This window comes from Perognathus longimembris, chromosome 13, assembly GCF_023159225.1.
Source record: "Perognathus longimembris pacificus isolate PPM17 chromosome 13, ASM2315922v1, whole genome shotgun sequence".
Taxonomy (NCBI): Eukaryota; Metazoa; Chordata; class Mammalia; order Rodentia; family Heteromyidae; genus Perognathus; species Perognathus longimembris.
The window spans coordinates 24,795,802-24,802,877 of NC_063173.1; the positions used below are offsets into that span (position 1 = coordinate 24,795,802).

Below are 7,076 nucleotides of genomic sequence, written 5' to 3' on the forward strand. Positions count from 1 at the left end.
ATAGAACAGCAATCACTTAAAAGTGGGTTGAATGAAATGGGAGGACAGAGGCAGGTATAGATGTCAGAATAGAGTAAATGCCAAGAATCATCTTAGTGAAGTAATGTGACTCAGATGCTGTGGTCTCTGTTTTGCTTGCAGTTCAGGTACAGAAAATCACACTGGTTGTCTGCCGTCTTCATAAACCTCACATCATCACAAGCTTCCCACCAGCTCTTGTCATCTTTTCAATTTCAGAACAAAGAAATGAATTCTGTTATTGCTCAGCCTAAGATAGGCTCTACCTCTTCAATACAAGTCACATCCGCAGCTCTGAACAGGAAAATGGAAGAAAGGTAAGTACTTATTTCAGTTCCGTACTTCATCCAAGATGAAGTGCTTTATTCAAAGGGTTATGGGGAATGCGAGAAACAGAATTTTCCTTCTGAGAAGGGAATGCTGGTGACCTCTACTCTGGAAATGTAAAATGGTGTTAACCAGATTAATCTGTTTGATTAATCAAAGACACATATTTGCCCTTTCATTTCACACTCAGATCTGTTACACTGAAAAAAAAATGGTGATTCTTACTGTGCATTTCAAAGGAAATATGTATGTTTATATTATTTCTCAGATCTAACATCATATAACACATTTTTCCTTGGTTCTCAAAATATACTACATTGCATTTTTCAAGGATCAAATGACAAAGGAAATTGATGGTTCAATTAGTAATTGTCGAGTAGGCCTTCAGAAGGAGGGTAGGATTAAGAGCAATGGCATGGGAAATCCAGTAAGAGAAGAAAAGGGTGATGCAGCATTGCTGCAGTAGGTCTTGGGCATGAGGAAAGGACATGTTGCCAGAGAGATAGTGCAGGACCGTTACGTAAGAACATTAACAACAATTTTGTAAGGTATCGTCTGGATGCTCTGTGGCATATTAAACAAGGACTTTGTTGTTCCCATTCCCCAATCACAAAAAATGCCATTAAAATCATATGGTGCATATGACTTATGACATCTCAACACAGCCTAGGGAAGAGAAAGATTGGAATAAACAGCATATTCCTTCCATTTATTGCATTACCTCAAAGTGGTTGTGTCACTCTATATCAAAATTGAGAGACAAAGGATAAAAAGACAACAACTCCAAAAGCAATACTTACAAAACCATTTGGTGTAAACCAACTGAACAAGTCATGGGGGAGAGAAGGAAAGAGGGATGGAGGAGGAGGGAAATGAGGGAGGAGATAACAAATTGTATAAGAAATGTACGCACTGCCTTACATATGAAACTGTAACCCCTCTGTACATCAGTTTGACAATAAATAATTATCCAGAAAAAAATCACAAAATCACAATAAATAAATAAATAAAATGAAGATACAATGGAAAAACGAGATCAATTCTTTAATCTAAATATCAAAAAATGTCGATATGGGCTGGGGATATGGCCTAGTGGCAAGAGTGCTTGCCCCAGTACCACATATATAGAAAATGACCAGAAATGGTGCTGTGGCTTAAGTGGCAGAGTGCTAGCCTTGAGCAAAAAGAAACCAGGGACAATGCTCAGGCCCTGAGTTCGGGACCTAGGACCGGAAAACATAAATAAATAAATAAATAAATAAATAAATAAATAAAATGTCAACATGCAGAAGAAAGGAATGGTTACTCGAGGAGTCCAGAAGACTTGAGATTCCCTGAGATACTCTCAGGTCCTATGTTCCTTAGAAAACCTTTTAGGAAATCCTGAACAATGAGAAAAAGGGCAGACAAGAGGCACATGAAGAAGTGCTCATCATCAGTGGCCATAAAATATATGCAAATTAAAGCAACATTGGTCTATGGAAAAAATGTTCAATGTGGAACAGTAGCAGTTAATGGGATATACATGATTTCTTCCTTATAGAACTTCATGTTTGATGAGGAAAATAAATAAATTTAATATTAAATAGAGATTCCAATGGTGATTCGCCTTGGGTAGGATCAGTAAAACTTCTCATTTTCCAGTTCAATTTATTAAAAACCATAAAAGCTCATCTATCTACCAGAGAAGCAGGACTCATTACTAATACTCATTCTATTCCAGTTCTATCTATGGTAAAGTGAAGAAACCCATTTTTTATTTATTTTTATTTTTTAATATATTTTTATTGTCAAAGTACAGAGAGAAGTACAGAGAGCTTACAGAGAGGTTACAGTTCCATACGTAAGGGAGTGAGTACATTTCTTTTCCAACTTGTTACCTCTCCCCTCAGTTTTCCTCACTTGCCCCCACCCCATTTTCCTGCCCTCCACCCCCGTGAGAAGTACATTTGGTTTATACCATATAGTTTGTAAGTATTGCTGTTGCATTGGTTTGTCGTTTTATCCTTTCTCTCTATTTTGGTAAAGGAAACAAATTTTAACCCTTAGACTCTTGAATAGAATGAAAGAGTCAATGCCTGCTGAGATACAATGCCTTTCAAACTACTGGAATTTTCCACCCCAGTTTCAACTGATCCTTTTTCCTTCGCTTGAATTCTGAATAAGCATATCTCTTGACATTTGACAACCTGCAGGTTTCCTACATGTCTTCACTGATTCCTCTCTTTTCAGAAAACACTTGGCTTATTACTCAGTCTCTGAGAAACTCTATTGTCTTCCACTTTACAATGAAAATCACTCTACAGGGTAAAGCTGAGTCCGAGGTTACGTAAGTGTTTCTGAAGCTTCATTTTTGCTTTCAGGGACTCCAGTGGGGAAGGTCTGAGTATGGAGCCAACCACACCAACCTTGATTCCAGAAATTACAGAAACATCTAAGGATAACCACAATGAAACTTGTAGCATGGAAATGACAATGCTCCGATGCTTGGAAGTCATCATTGATGTGGTTCGACTGGCAGGGAATGCAACTGTGATCTGGCTCCTTGGCTTCCGGGTTCGAAGAAATGCCATCTCAGTTTACATTCTAAACCTGGCTGTGGCTGACTTCCTCTACCTCTGCTTTCAATTTATATATACTCTGGATGAATATACCAGTTATTTCCCTGATAGCATGGAAGCCTCTCTCCAATTTGTTATTCAGTTTGGGTTTTTCTATTCTTACACAGCAGACCTGAGCTTCCTCAGTGTGATTAGCCTGGAGCGCTGCCTGTCTGTCCTGTGTCCCACATGGTACTGGTGCCACCTCCCAAGACATGCATCATCCTTCCTCTGTGTGCTGGTCTGGGCACTATGGGTGCCATTTCCTTGTTTGCTAATTCATTACTGTCAAGATTACTATGGAGATTCTTATTGTCCATTAAGTACACTTTTTACTGCTGGATACTTGCTGTTTTTATCTGTGGTTCTCTCAGGATCCAGCCTGGCTCTGGCTGCAAGGATGTTCTGTGGTTCTGGACGGATGTCACTGACCAGGTTGTATGTAACTGTCCTGTTCAGTGCTGGTCTTTATCTTCTGTGGCCTGCCCTATGGCATCAACTACTTCCTGATATATGAGATTTCTATTGATGTTAACGATTTCGTTTGTTACCTTTTTAGGCTTTTGATTTTACTAACCTCTATTAACAGTTGTGCCAACCCCATCATTTACTTCTTTGTTGGCTCCTTCCAGCAGAGGCACAGGCAAACACTTAAGCCAGTTCTACAGAGGGCTCTGCAGGACACTCCCGAAGACAATGAATATACAGGGACCCTTTCTCAGGGGACCCTGGAGATGTCAGCAAGCAGAGTGGAGCATTGAAAAACAACTTATTCCCTGGTCATTCGATGTGGCTTTGTGAGTGAATCTGGCCATAAGCCAATTGAAAATTGTCTCTCCTTGTCTCAGTCATGTCTGTGAAATATCTCAGTAATTCCTTAGTTTATTCTAATAAATGCAGTTAGGTCAGTTTTCCAGCTTTTCTCACAGAGAGCATTAGTATGAAAGTAGAATATCTCTATCACTGTATGTGAACAAAGCTCTGTTACCTTTACTAATATTTTCTTTTTTTAATAGCCCAAAGACATATTTTATTGATCCCTTTAGCCTTAGTTCTCTTTCTCTTGCACAGTATCAGTTCCACGGAGTTGCCCATTCCAACAGGCTGCAATGAGACCCACTTTGTGTCCAGCAGGGGCATCTCTACAGATGGTGGAGGGTTGGCCAATGAGCTGGTGGTTATCACCTCCAAATGGATACTCCACAAGATTCATGGCCCCACCCCCTACACGTGGTGAGCAGTTCCTCTTAGCCTTATACCTGTGCTAGGCATGGCCTGCCTTCAAAATAAGATTGTCAATTCGGGCACCTCCAGCCACCACACCACCACCAACTATGTTGGCCGAAGAGATGACATTCTTGGAGCCCAATGGCAGCTTCACACAGGTATTCTTGGTCTCAGGATTGTGGGAGATGACTGTTGCATAATTCACAGAGGCCCGAGCCAGCCTGCCCTAGTCCCCAGGCTTCTCCTCCAGACAGCACACAATAATACCTCAGCCATGGTGCCCACGGGAAGAACATTGCCAATGTTGAGCTGAGCTTTCTTGCCACAGTACATGGACTGGCCCGTGTGGATTCCATCGGCGGCAACAAACAACTCCGTCCATTTCTTGAACCGGTAGGAATCACAGAAGACCACCTTGGAGAGGGGCACTCTGCGGCCAGGGTCATGGAGGATGTACTTCAGGATGCCTTTGATGAAGCCGTACCTCCTACGCATCACAAGGCGCATAGTTGCTACAGAGCATGGCCCAAACAGCTTTCCTGATATTTTCTTGTCATTTTACTTTCACATCAATAGGAAGAATTACCCTCTACACCTCAAAACCCTGTTTATAATTGTCTTATCCACAGTACATTTTCATATTTTTTTAATTCCTCTTTTTTCCTATGGATATCATAATCTGTAACTGTATTTACAGCATTGCTGCAAGTAAAGTTTTTGGGGAGATAGGCTTTTTAGAATATGATGGCTTTGAAGGCATATTCTCTATGGAAATGAAAACTCCTACTTGTTTATATAAAGATTGTGACAGATATTTGTCATTGACATGTAGACACGCTGATCTTTAATTCAGGTAATAAAATGTATGGCATTTAGTTTTGTAAACTACCCTTAATTTTAGTTCTTAGAACAATCTAAAGTCTAGAAACATATGTGACCAGTCCCAGTTGGACATTCATGGCAACCCCAGTATTGATTTCAAGGTAAAAGGATGTAGGAAACCATCTATGAAACATGCATGGAACTATTGGATTTTAGAAGACACTGTAAACTTCATGAGTTTCCACACACTTTTGGCTATATCTTTATTTTTATTTCATTGTCAACATCTTTGGGAACAGAATTAAAGCAGTGGCAGATTTGGACCATTGATAGTAGCACCTATCATATATAAGAGTATAAGTCAAATACATAACACTGCTACAATAAACCAACTAAAGAATTCATAAATAAATCATAAAAAAAGCAAGTGAGTCTTCTCTACCCATGTCAACACTGTTAAATTTGTTTTTCCTTGTCAGTGTAGAATTCACTACTTCTTTAAATCCTCCCATTTTCTAACATATTTAGGGACACAATAGGTACTCCATGCTCAAATTGCAGGGGGGGAGATGCCTATAGAGAAAGGAATGAATGGACTTTAATGAAAATAAAAATCTAGAAAAAATCAAATTGAAATTCTGCCAATGCAAAGTTCAATAACACAGGGGCTGGGAATATGGCCTAGTGGCAAGAGTGCTTGCCTCGTATACATGAGGCCCTGGGTTCGATTCCTCAGCACCACATATACAGAAAATGGCCAGAAGTGGCGCTGTGGCTCAAGTGGCAGAGTGCTAGCCTTGAGCAAAAAAGAAGCCAGGGACAGCGCTCAGGCCCTGAGTTCACAGCCTAGGACTGGCCAAAAAAAAAAAAAAAAGTTCAATAACACAAAGTATCCCCCACATGAAGGCATGGACAACAGACTGGACAAAGTTCAAAACAGAGAAACTTGACATGAAAACAAGGTATACAGCTTTGAACATTCAGCTATACAGAAACCAAAAAAAAAAAAGCAAATACAAAAGAAATATGCTAGGTCTCTGGCATACCATTATAAAGGTAACCCTGTGAACCTTGGATCCAGGTGAAAGAGAAAGGCTGGAAGCAAAAGATATAAAGAACACATTTACTACAGTCATTACAGACTATTCTAAAAATCTTCACAAAATGATTATGCAGCTATCTCCTGAGAGTAGGAAACCAGGAAAACAAGAGCAGTGAAGAAGCTCTCTATAGCACATCATAGTGAAAACACTAAGATGCATCCACTTTTTAAGAGTAAGATACAAGCAACAAGTCCCATATAAGAAGGCCATAGAGGGGATGGGGATATGGCCTACAGGCAAGAGTGCTTGCCTCGTATACATGAGGCCCTGGGTTCGATTCCCCAGCACCACATATACAGAAAATGGCCAGAAGTGGTGCTGTGGCTCAAGCGGCAGAGTGCTAGCCTTGAGTAAAAAGAAGCCAGGGACTGTGCTCAAGCCCTGAGTCCAAGCCCCAGGACTGGCCACACACACACAAAAAGAAGCCAGTAGAATAATTTCATATTTTGACATGAACACTAAAACTGAAAAAGACATGGGATAATAACTTGAAACATAGGAAAGAAAGGAAGTGTTGGATTAATGAGAGAGCAATACTATTATAAGCAAATAGCATATTTCTGTGTTCTTGGGACACAAGATTAACACTCAAATAAGTGGCTTGAAAGAAATGTGGGTAAATTTGTAAAAGAAAAAAAATGTACCAATAAAATGTAGGATAGTGACCAGAGAATATAAAAAAAATATTGAATTAGATTTCTACAGGAAACAAGAAATAAAAAAGCTGCACTATAACTGTGCCAGGTGTGGAAAAGGGAGAAATATCTGCCTTTCCCTGTGTCTGCTACATAACAAAGAACACCAAACACCCAAGTGGATACAAGTCAACACCATAGCTCCCCAAGAGGGACTCCTGGAAAAGCAAGCTGACTAAAGGCCAGACAAGCATACCTGGAACTGGCCCACACTGGTGAAACAAGCTCTATGCTCTTACTCTGGTGAAGTGTGGGATGAAGGAAGCTGAGCACACATTCCTCTG

At 40.1% G+C, this 7,076-nt stretch overlaps 1 pseudogene; it reads right to left on the reverse strand.

Moving 5' to 3' along the window:
• Positions 1-3,958: 3,958 nt before the first annotated feature.
• LOC125362445 lies at positions 3,959-4,679 on the reverse strand (annotated as a pseudogene).
• Between the last annotated feature and the right edge of the window lie 2,397 nt (positions 4,680-7,076).